This window comes from Anopheles funestus, chromosome 2RL (assembly GCF_943734845.2).
Source record: "Anopheles funestus chromosome 2RL, idAnoFuneDA-416_04, whole genome shotgun sequence".
Taxonomy (NCBI): domain Eukaryota; kingdom Metazoa; phylum Arthropoda; class Insecta; order Diptera; family Culicidae; genus Anopheles; species Anopheles funestus.
In genome coordinates, this window is record NC_064598.1 from 35,551,289 (window position 1) to 35,563,867 (window position 12,579).

Here is a 12,579-nt window from a genome sequence, read left to right on the forward strand (position 1 = left end):
TGACTTGCAGTATAAAATTTCCAGTAGGTGTGATGAACCACGGATTGACCTCTCATCGACACGTTTTTATTGCAGGTCGACTAATTTGTACGATTTCTAATGCAAATAAATTCAAACCCGGCTCCAAACGATGGATCACGTTGCCACCGCACACAGGGAATGATTAATGGCAGCATTAATAATCGTGTGGCGGATATGAAAATCCACGTTGTCTCGCCGATCGGGATTATGCAATATTAGCTATAGATCGTGCATTTAATGGCCGGTGCGCAAGTAAATGAAATATTAATGACACAATAATTTCTTTTCCATCGCGTTTGCCCGCATACACTCCCGTGGCACTGTGTCGATCGACGAACGAAGGTATGCAAATGTAATAAAATATTTTAATCGCTTTTTTTTCGTTGTCTCTTTTCGTTTTAGGTGAGTTTCGCATCTTTTGACGCATGTACGATGAATCCTGAGTGCAAGTTTAATTCCACATTCCATCACATACGGTAGTATGGGGTAGGTACACAGCATATAACGTTCAATCGGGTTTGACGTGTCTAGAGATACAGTTTTTGTAATTAACTACGTGATTGTAATAAATTGCCAACTGTATTTTTTATTCTCGCATTGGCGAAAGATGTTATCTTGTCTTTCGTTGATTCAAAATCTGTTTGGACGCCGTGGGTGATGCAAAAAAAAACACTCGATCTCAATTTATAATTCATAAAAATTTCATAAAAGTTGAAAAGCAATAAAATCGCTCCCAGCGATCCTAATGGGATTTGGTAAAATAAATACTACATTTCAACTTCTGGATGACGATACAAAACAAAAACAAAAAAAAATCATTCCCTGTAGCATGATGTACTGTAAATGAAAAAGCGATTGCTACAATCATCCCTTTTCGTCGTATAAGAGCAATGTTAAAACTGGCTTCACCGTTCGACGTCGTTGTTTCCGACATATGGTGAACTATGGCGTACAAAATGGACGCACTAATGCCACTGGCGAGGATGTTGATGAAGTTTTGAATTCCAATTTTGTATTTGTGCCGAGATATGAGGTTCAATTTCGGCTGTCAACCTGGGTTTGTTTGCACTGGGAGCGCATCCGGACGTACACATAGTAACGCTGCTTTTTTTTTATAAAACGCACCATCCCAAGCCGCAATTTAATTTCTTAAAAAAAGGATTTTGCAAGCGACGTTTGCATCTAGTTATTCCGTAGAAAATGGAACCCAGCGAAAGCTAGTGGACGAATTCTGTCAGTTATGATTCAACCTGCTCCCCTAATAAAGATTGCGTTTTTTTACGAACGAATTTACCTTTTACTTTTCTTTCCTTTTTGGAGGCCCTATGGCCCTGTCGAAATCGTTTTATGGCAAAAATGTGGCATCTCGTTTCGGAACAAAGCACCACAACTAAAAGGGCACATAGACACAAACCTATTGTTGCACACTGATGCAACTGCAAATGGCAGTTAAAAAAAAAACAACAAAAACTAAAGGGCCACCAACTCTCCTTTGATCGATTCTTCCATTATCTGTCACGTTGCGCGACCAGAGTGTTCGCTTCGAACTCCTGGGTCGCGCCGCTATGTCCACTCCCAAACCCGGGACTTGACTACGTTTCATGCAGCATTTCGAAACACTTTTCGAAAGGAGGAAATCATACTCCGCTTTTGTACCCTTTCCCTACCCACCTACTCCTCCTGCCACACGTTGCCACCACCGCACCCTATGGATTGCCTGGTGGTGATACTTTCAGTTCGCATAGCGTTCGGATGCTTTTCCGTCTGTCGAAACTACAACGAGTGATCACTTTACGCCATCCATTCGGTACGCTTCGTACGCCAGAAGCGTGAAGGAAAGGAATGGGGCAAACGTTAGTAAGTTAGTATTTTACACTTTTAACCTTCCCCGGCGTACGGATCGCCGGGTGATGGTGGTGTGGCGCTATCGAACAACGCGAATCTGAAACGCGATTGAATCGAACCCGTGGCGAACGACGAATGCGCTTCAAGTTGAGACCGAGTGAGCTGGAAAATGGGAAGCTTATTGCAGTTTGTGCTTTTTTTGTTTCGTTTGCTTCAAACCCTTCAAAGCTACATGGCAGACCTGGGCTGGCTGGCCTATCGACCCACAAAATGAAGCGAACGATTGATCGTAACTTGAAAGAGAAATTGGCATCGTTGGAAGGTGGAATTAATCGCACACGTACAAAAGAAATGTGGCAACAGTGCGCGATGGTACATCTAGTCAAACATCTCGCGCGATGTTTGTAGGGTATTATTCAATTATTTGTCATTGTGAATTAATTCCCACTCAGAGATCGGTTTCATGTTTTGATGGATTACGCATTAATCTTGTGTTACAGGGTGTTTCACTGTGCATAGCGAAATTGTCAATATTTAAGACAAACGAAGCAGTTGATTTAGTAATCTTGTATAAAGTAGCATTCCTATCATTACAATTACTGGATTCTAGCCTAGAATTCAAACTTTGTATTATCATATGCCAAATTAGTGATAAATATTCTGATGCATCGATTTTTTTGTCTAAAACGCTGATTACATTGCCATATTAAATGCACACCCATAGCCCCACAATAAAATCACACCTCATACACCCTACATACTGGTTTTAACGATGTACAAATATGGCAAGGCGATATAAAGCTTCGATTTAATTGATTTTATTGAGTGAGTCGATGCTGTGAACAAATCTCTTCGAAAGTAGCCTGAATGACTCACCCACCCGGTTGTAGAAGGGTGTAACAGTAGCTACCACAAACGGGGCGGGAAAACACAGTAGCTCCCAATCACTCAGCATAATGTGAAACAAAGAGACAGGAAAGAAGTAGTATAAATGTGTGTTGGAAGGAAAATACATATGTGTGGCAAATGTACGTTTCGTTAGGCTGGGAAAAAAAACAAATGGAGGTCTGGCTGTAGCGCCTTCTATGCACAGAGTGTGTGACAAGTGTGTTTAAGCTTAAGCAAAGAGCTGTCAAACGCTGTCCCGCCCGAGATCAAGCTTACTTCAGGAACAAAAAAAAACAGCAAAAGAACCTGACGTTTGACGGTTTACTGATGTGGATTGGTTTTTTATTTCGCTTGTTGATCTCCCCACACCTTCCATGTTGTCAAGAAGTTTAGGACCGCTGGAATGGTCACGCTGTGCGCGATTCAATGTGAGATTCAGTAAGCAATAGTTTAACGCGTCCATTGACGATCGGCGATTATTATACGGTACACCCCCCACACATACATTGCTCCGGTTTTGTCGAACACGATGCGAACTTCGTAGACTGGTTGTGGGCCAATGCAGTAGTAACAAATACGTTCGAGGTGTGTGGGTAGAGGGTTGAGGGTGGCGCTTCCACCCTTACGCAGTGGAGTTGTAACGGTTGCGCTTAGAAGTTCATTGACCGCTTCCAATGTCTTTCTGTCAGTCTGAGACGGCGCGCAACGTCTTTGGTGCTGGTCGTTGATGGCCGTCCTCTCGTACGCTCACGTGTCGCACGGTGGCGTGCCTCCCCACTCCCCCACCCACCCGAATGGTGTTGGTGGGAATGGATTTAAACACACCATCACCGTCATCATCGTCATTGGCAAACGGTGGGCAAGTGAAAAAGGGGGTGTGTAGAAACGGCCCCGATCACTGCCACCAATCTCCCAAGGCAGCGGAATAGAAGTCGCGGAGTGTAGCACAAGTAGCACAAATGCGAACCAAAGATGCATAGGGGGGGTGGGGGGGCGGGCGAGATGGGTGGAATTGATGGGTGGGGGAGGTGAAAGATAAGGCGCAGGTTACATGAAAGGGTAAAATCTTGTCCACTGTTTAAACGTTATGCTATAGACACGGGTGTGTGCGTGTGTCTGAAGTCTTGCCTGCGGAAAACCATGTCAAAGCTGTCATTTGTTTGAAGTTCAACTATTCACTCAACCGTGAGCCAATCGTTGGCACGTTCGAACGATGTACAATGTCTTGATTAGGCAATGTTTAGGTTTCTCTTTTGTTATGGAATAAATATTTTACAAATTATATTGCCAAAAGTTAAGAAAATTCTTCTTAACAGATAGAAAACCTGAATTTTTATGTTTTTTTTTAAATTAATTGTTTGACATTTAATTTACGATATAAAAATTCAATATGTTCTGTTAGCTTTAACAGCCAGGAGATGAATTTATTAAACAATTAATCCAAAACAGAAGGCCATCCCGCGAAGATTAAAACCATCACACGGAAAGCTCTCGAGAAGAACAAAACGAAAGTGCTCCATTCCACAAAACACACGGGAAGAACATTTCCGCAACGCAAAATCTCCGAATCTTACGATCGCGAATTCGATCGTTGACCTTTGTGAGCTAGCTTTTCTGCTTCGCGAATTTTTTTTCCTTCTTCTTCTAGCTCGTTATGCTATGCAGCGAACTGGATTTAGCGTTTTGTTCCGTTTTATGTTCTACCCCGCGTTCGCTTGCCACGTTTCTCACGTTCACGCGCGCTCTGGCCTATGGACACGAGGTGAAAATGTAATCTAAACGCAACATATAACAGCGCCTACTACTGGCTGAGAGGCTATAATACAACAACAACAAAACTCGCCAAACAATATGGCAGCGAACAAGCACACACTTGCGCGCACCTGAAAAGCGTAACAACGCGAAACCAGCGGAAGCTTAACGATACATTATTTGCGACTAATCCGTCTATTTCATCTACCACGGAGACATCGCAACGTATACACAGGGAAAGAGACACATGGCAGAAGCCGTTGAAGAGCAAACGGGAAGACACACACACAATAAATAAAAACAGATCAAAAGATCAAAAAATCCTTGAAGTGGTAGCAGCATCAACCTTTTTTGAGGAGAACAAAACATTTCAAAGGTTCTTTATCGTTGCGACATGATTAGAGCAAAAAAAAAGAATACTGTTTTTAAGCTTTTCGAGGTGGTAAACAAAGCATAAAATAACAAAAGAGCGAACAACAGCCGTAAACGTGTACGGAAAAGTTGATTGCAAGCGGAGAGCAAAGGAAAAGGAAAACCCTAAAACGGCGAACTTTTCGAGTGGGATTTTGATGTTTGCATGAATCAAGCTTTATTCTTTTTTTATACCAGTAGAATGGATTTTATAAAACGATAGAAAGCTTTTAAATCATCTCTGCTTGTCAAAGGGGATGTTTAACAAAGAAAGAGGAAAGACTAGATGTGGTTGTTTTAGATTATTTCATTCCCAACACAGATCAGATTGTAGGTTGTATTTCATCATACGATGCTGTATTGAAGTTGTTATGCATTCCAACACCCCAACACCAATCATATTGATAATTATCAACGTGATGATGTAATGATGAGTGTAATAATAAAAAAAAAACAACCTCAAGCAAATCCCTGTCAAACAAAGGGGTGACAGTTGGGTGAAGTAAAAATAGCGAATGCAGCTGCAATACGTTGCAATACGTTGCAATCAGGCAACGCCGAATGCACACACAGTGCTCTTGTTTGTTGCAGTGTGCAATGAGCAGCTTTGCTTAGCTTTGGGATAGTGTGGGCCCGTTAATCAACGCTGATTGGATGCGACGACGCGTAAAATATAATAGCGCACACATAGCAGCACAACGTTCGAGCCCCAAAGAGGTCGGGGACGATCGTAAATTACGGCTTCCGATAGTGGTCTAGGCGTAGATATTGGTGAGCCACCGCCGGGTAGAGATGTTGCGCTTTTACGATATACTCGTGTATCGTTATGGGTGGCATCAGATTTGATATCAATCAGGACTGCGGTAACGGGCGTGCTAATTGCGTTTTTTTTGCTTCTTCTGTATTGCTATTATTACTTCCATTAATGTGGCACGGTAGTTTAAATGATGTACGCGACGTTTGATGGTTGGTACCCAACACCGGCGTGTGTAATGAATGCTAATGTCATATTAACTATCTCAAAGGGAAAGGTGCATCTTTACGGAGGTTCATTTCTATCGGGGTAGTTCTTCAAGGTGTGAGATCGAAGGGGTAAATGTGGTTGGCAAATGAAACTTAGTTGATTATTTTCTGCTGCTTAGAATTTTTTATCATCGCTAAACCGCTTAAAGAGGTTGTAAGTAATAGAGATTGCTTAAATTATGTTTTTTTTTCATTTTTTATTTTAAATTCTTATAATTGTAGATCAGACGTAAAAGACAATTTGATGCATTTGTTACATTCTTCTTTTGAGCTTTAACGAGCTCTGAGGTCACGCCGGCCATTTCTGGCTTACTAGACTTATTTTTATCACTCCGAATAGTCAGTCCTTTCTACGGGGGAACGGTCCGGATGGGATTTGATACTCGGTCCTGTCATCTGGAACCGGCACCGTTTGTGCATACTCCACCGAACCCCCCCAGTAAAATAAAGTTATTTTTTAATTGAAAATTTTTCCGCTTTGATTTCACTTCGTTCAATTGACGAAATGTTTCATTGAAATATTTCACAAAAAATGAAAATCTTAATTCTACCATTATAGAATTTTCTAGATAAGTCCAGAGAAAACGTAATTATCAGTTGCTTATTTTTTTATTATTCATAACACTTTCTTTGTCTTGTTTTGAAGAATAATATAAAAGAATAAAACACATTAAACTGATTTTACTGATTCACCTCAATCAGTAACAAAAAACAGCAACAAGCAGTAGGGAAAGAAAATTTCTGCCATAATTGAAAACTCCGTCGCTTGTAAAATCGCAACTGTGTAATTAGCAAACAAAACGTGAGATGATCGTATCAGCAGCAACAGCAGCGATTTGTTTTGCATTTTTTTTTGCTTTCTGCATTTGTTTTTGTTTTTCCTTCTCTTAAACAAATCATGTGAATGTATGTGTGTGTGTGTGCGGAAAAACGTTGTGTGGGAAAAATCTTGCCTATAAATTTGCAAAAAAAAACACTACATGCTGCTGATGGCAAAGACGCGATAATGTGCACCTTGAGTTTTGGTACGCATTGAAGCATTCCCATGTGTGCGTGTTTTCCACGTCACTTATCCGGATGTGTGATTTTTATCAGCTTCAATTTTGTCCGCTAGTAGGTTCTATGCATGTCATTCCGTTTTTTTTTCTTTGACAGAGGGAAAACAGCGGAACGGTGTAAGATATTAAAATGGAACTAACATTAAAATCAACCACGGTCAGGTTGGATAACAAACGATTGTGAGTTGGAACCAAAAGTGTATCAAAAGCAAACACGAAGGTGAAGAATATCAAAACTGCTCAAAGACAGACATGAAAATGTAAAACAGCACACACACACAGCCAAGACAGATGATTATGGTAGTACGTAGAAAAGCACTTTAATGTGCTCCATTGCGGATAGTTCAAACGGAATAGAATTAGTTTCGGTCCGGCTTCATTTGCATATAGAAACAACTAAGTAAGGGAGAATCATCATACATATATAACAAAAAAAAAAACACACACACATAACACTCAACATGCAAATCACCTACATTAAACAAACATAGACACTAGAGAGACCATGAGACGCGAAAAGAGCAACAAAAAGCTTCACATGTTTTCAATGCTCCGAAAATCCTCGCTTGTGGGTCGCTCCGTTTGTTACTGTCTTGTTTGTCCGAAGGTGATGATGTGTTTTGTAATGGCTTTATCTGTGGCCGATGAAAGGCTTGATTGATTGTGTTTAGCGCGCGGGATATGGACAAGAAATGTTCTTTTAAGTGGTTAACACCTATTTTTTTCTGGTCGTTTGGTCACTTGTTTACGGTATCGGTTCTAAAGCGTGGAGAGGAAATAAAATAAATCCACTTCCATCCTACACCGCGCCGGTTTGATAAAAGGCTACGGAAATCTTAATGATCGAAGAACAAAGTATCGGAAATGTCATACGATCTACAGTACCGCTCGTAAGGTAGGATAAGAATGTTGATAAAAAAAGGAGAACAGCGAAAATAATGTCAGTTCGTTTGTTGATAGCTCTTACGAGTTCTCCTTTGTCTGGAAGTAATGTACTAACGCAAAGGAAAACTTATGTTGTGAACTAAGCTCTTTTGGAACGCGCTCCCCAGGAAGGCATAAGAAAAAAGGAAAAGTTCTTAAACAAACTGAAAAACTACGGTTGAACGGTAAGCACCGGAAAGCAGCTGGAAAAACAATCTTTCCTAAAGAGGGTGGGAAAAAAACAATCACCTGATGGGACCACCGTGACCGTGTCCTTTGGGGACCACATTTATCTGCTATTAGTTTGACTAGTGGTGGGTAGGTAGATAGCAGGGATCGAAATTTCACACTACTTTCCAGCGAAGAAACATAGCAAACACTACCGTACTGATGGTGAAGCGATATAAATGACCGCTCAGGAAAGGACTTTGTTCCCCTCCGGTGTACATTCGCTAGACGCACACGATCCTTCGACTAGAAACGTGCAAGAGTGTGTTTTACGGTTCAAAAAATTAAATTAAATCCCACAAAATGCAATACCCACTACACGTCCCAAGTGTAACTAGAGTGTCATGGGGTTGCTAGCGTTCCTTTTCATCCCTTTTTTGCCCCCGGGGAGGGATGTCCCGAGTCCATTCTGGGTGCTATGTGGCACCTCGTTAGGTATTATGCTGCTCGTTGCTAGTTCGTTGACAGTTTTGTTCGTAGTTACGGACGCGGACGACCGCACTCAAAAATTTTCCAAAACCCCGAGCGTCCTTTTTGGTGGGGGTGAGCGCACCCTCCCAAATGTCTGCACCGGAGAAGGGGCGAAACAGTAAAAAAACGTAAGCGAAACGACCTTCCACGGTTGTGAAGTGAATTTTACAAAAGTGCAACTTTTGCATGAAATGAATCCAAACCACCATCACCTAGGAGTTGTTGCTGTTTTTTTTTCATACGCCAACAACTACCACCTCGTGTTTGGTGCAGTAGTTTGCAATTCCATTTTTTGTTTCTTCTCCATACTACGTAGTTTCGACTACTTTTAACCTTTCGCTTTTTGTTTTTTTACAACAAAGGGAAATGGTGAGGGTGGCAATACCCTTTTCCGGGTGCTAGCGAGAATCCTTGAACACATACCTTCAATACCTGTCGAATGGCTTCCTTGTCCCCCGGGGAAGGGTTCTGTGGTATTATTGAAAGCTTATGGTTTTGCATAAGAACTAACCTTCATATGGAAAAAAGTAAACACCAAACATAACAAAAAAGAAAATCACTCTTAACTGCGCTAAAAGCAATTGGAAAACAATTTTTCATCGTAACTATCTCGTGTGAGAAAACAAAGGAAAATTAATAAAATTTCCCAACAGCAAAAAGCAACTGAAAAGAAAAAAAAAATACTGAAAAGAAAAATATCCGTTGGTGATTATTTTTTCCATTTGTTTAGAATTTAATAAATGCTGTTTTTTTGCACATAAATACCGCTAAAATTCAAAAAGCTTCTTATGATGGTTGCAGATGCTTTTAACATTCTTTTATGCTCTTATTGCACAAAACAACCATGAAAGCATGAAGAGATTTTAACAGTGTTATAGCGCTTCAGCGATGGTTTGTAGCACATCCTTTCTACGGAGAATGGCCAAAGGATGCACATGTGTGGGTGTGGGAAGATAATTGATTGCATCAATGCCGTGCTGTTGAAAAGTTTTAACATTTATATCAAAAGTCTTTCTCACTCCCGCATTCTGAAAGACAAGCAAAGAAAGGATAAAATATGCGAACTCATATGAGACGTACTGGAGATGATGCAGGATAAAGTTCGTCTAGTGTATGTTTGGAGAAATTAACCCTTAAAGAACTCACACAAAATCAGCATTCATCCCAAGAGAAACCAAATTATTTTTTTTGTCCGGTTAAGATTCGAACTACAAGATTTCGTATGATAATCTAAAGCCTACCTGATGCGCTATTTGCCATATGCTCCACCTTATCAACTTTGCTAGAATGTTGAGTGTAATGAGCTGTGAGTGTTTCTCTGACACGGTTCAAATGTATGATGTTATGACTTTTATTACCTTTTTACCGTGCACTTAAAGGGTCTAATGAAAAATAAATTCTTTACGCTTGAGTTGCTTCTCCCTTCTCCCGTAAGTTTTCCATTTTTCTCGTCTACAAACGTCCTTGATACTCCAGCCTTCTAGGTGACTCTTTGCCCGGTGTATGTAGAAACCTTGGCACGACTTGCAAAACGCCTTCCAATCAAGCTGCTCGTTCCGAGGTCCCGTCCGATCGCAAAATTAATCGAACATTATCGTGCTCTTTGTTTTAAATGCCAATCAAGTAAAGAAGTTTGCCCACCCTAAACCCATGGCCACGTAGTGTGGTACAACTTTGGTCCAGACACTATGCTGAGATTGTGTGTTTGTGAAGGTACGTTTTTTTTGTACCTCTCTTTTCTACCGAGCAAATTCTGAAGCGTTATTTTATATATGTACCTCACTCATATCTTCTCCCATAGCTTCTTAACAGCAACGTTCACTGATTCGCGTTTGATCTTTCTTTTTCTGCTGTTGCACGCGCGCGCGTGATCCTCGAGTACACTTCGGGTTTCCGTGGTAATGTTCGGAACAACACTGGCTGCCATGCTGCCGGCTTCAATTTATGCTCCCGTCTCCTATGCTTTATCCTTTGCATTAAGGTTTGCTGTCGAGGAGATAGTTTCGCCAACTATCTTTAGCGCTGCGCTGCCCCGGTCGAGTTGTTCAGGCCGCTATCCAAGGCCAACGGTGGTGGCGTCCCCAAGGATCACCGTTCGGTCGCAAACGGTGACGAGGAAGGGGCCACGTTTTTTTTATCGTCTCACTGCTACCTATACTTAGTAGGGTAACGGCTCTTAACCTAGACGGTGTTGCAGCGTTTCCGAGCAGCTCGTTAGTGAACCATGGGAAATGAAGGCTTCCAATATCGTCTTGCACACTGCCATAAGGGCTGCTTTCGTGCACAAGAGCCTTGTTTGAGCGATTGGCTAGCTTAAACAATTTAATAAATGTTATGCGCACCATCCCCCCCAAACCCTTTGGTCGTGGGGTTTGAGGTGTGTTTTTTTTCCTTTTTTCTCGCCACATACTTTCTTCTCGTTTCACTGATCCGTAAAGAATCGCTGAGCAAGGGAAGCAATTATACTGCTTTATGGAAACGATAAAATTAGTCAAAAATGTAGCATGTTTGCATACCCACTTGGCGTCATTAAAATTTCTCATCGAGTGGAGAAAATTCTGGTTACGGGTAAAATTTTCATCATAATCGATCGGTGTCGTGTACTCTCCCGGGAGTCATACGATTTCATCAGTTTTTCCTTCTACCCTATCTCCGCTGCCTTTTTCTCTCTCTCTTTCCTCGAAAGAGATCTCTCTTTCTCTCTCTCTCTCTCTCTCTCTCTCTCTCTCCTCGAGGGCGGACAAAAGGTTCAGGTGAACCGTGGAGCAAAAATCAATTTGCAGAAGCAATCCTTTATGCTTTCATGCTTTTCGTTGTGGTGGAGCCTAGCATGGATGGAGGTCATATGCATTGGACCATGCTAAATACGAGACAATGATGAAATGGTAGGATGGTGCAAAAGGATCAGACAGGGTACCGTGCGGCGGAGGGGAGGTTAAATTGTCAAGGAGTGGAAAATATATGACGATCCTCCGGTCTCCCTCCACATACCTTCATGGCAACCACCACAATGCTTGTGTGGTGCGGTCGCTGTCCTTCTGGGTTGGTTGGTGTTGGATCGGGTTTTTTGTTTTTCGGATTTTATGTACCTTTTGCTTCTTCACCACACGGCTACTGCCCTTCAATTAACCCCCGCACAAAGGGTAAAGTGAAAAGTTGCTACAAGAATAACAAAACAAAAAAATCATAAAGCAGCATCCGAACAGCTACGACCACCTCCTTACAAATGCTCCATGATGCTTTCCTTCGTGTGTGAGTGGGGTTTTTTTTGTTTGTTGAGAAATAACTTAGTTTTATGAAAACACAGGATGCATTCTTGGTGGGGAAAAAGGGAGCTGTACACGCTCCAGGATGGGGTGGGTGACACACCGAAACGTGAAAAGTATGCAAAAAAACGGACGCAACGAATGAAAGGTCAACCAAATGTCACACCGACGTGTATGTGCGTCTGTCCATCCATTGACGTCAGTGGGAAGGCGAGGGGTTTTGGAAAGTGATAAAAGAAAAAAAAATGGTGTCATGTAAAATCGAAAAACATCGGAACGATATCATTCGAGCATAGCTGTTCATGGATTTGGAAGAAAAAAAACTTCATTTATGGGTTAACAGCTTTTCGTCCGACCAGAAAAGGGTTCACCTTTCCGAGAGGTTATTGGACGTAAGTTATGGTGCAAGCTGCCGGAAAGTAAATTTCCCCCATTATTGCGAGACGCATCCCTCCTACGCATATTTCTGACAAGTTTTTTTTTGGTTACTTCTCGACGCCACTATCTTTGTCGTCGCTTGTCTGATTTTACACACAGACAAAAGAGGTTTTTGGAAGCAAGAAAACAGATCACCCAACTCCCTACCAGTCTGCTGTCCGAATATTGTTCCTCTGTTACATGTAGCTTTGTTTCATCTCCAAAACTCGGTCCATGCCGCAGTTTGGTCGCGATTGAGGTCTTCTTGCTTTACG

General features: G+C 41.6%; 1 protein-coding gene across 1 annotated transcript in view; it reads left to right on the forward strand.

Moving 5' to 3' along the window:
- LOC125774666 (histone-lysine N-methyltransferase trithorax) overlaps nucleotides 1-12,579 on the forward strand; it is a 109,636-nt gene that overhangs the window by 58,603 nt on the left and 38,454 nt on the right. The window lies entirely within an intron of this gene.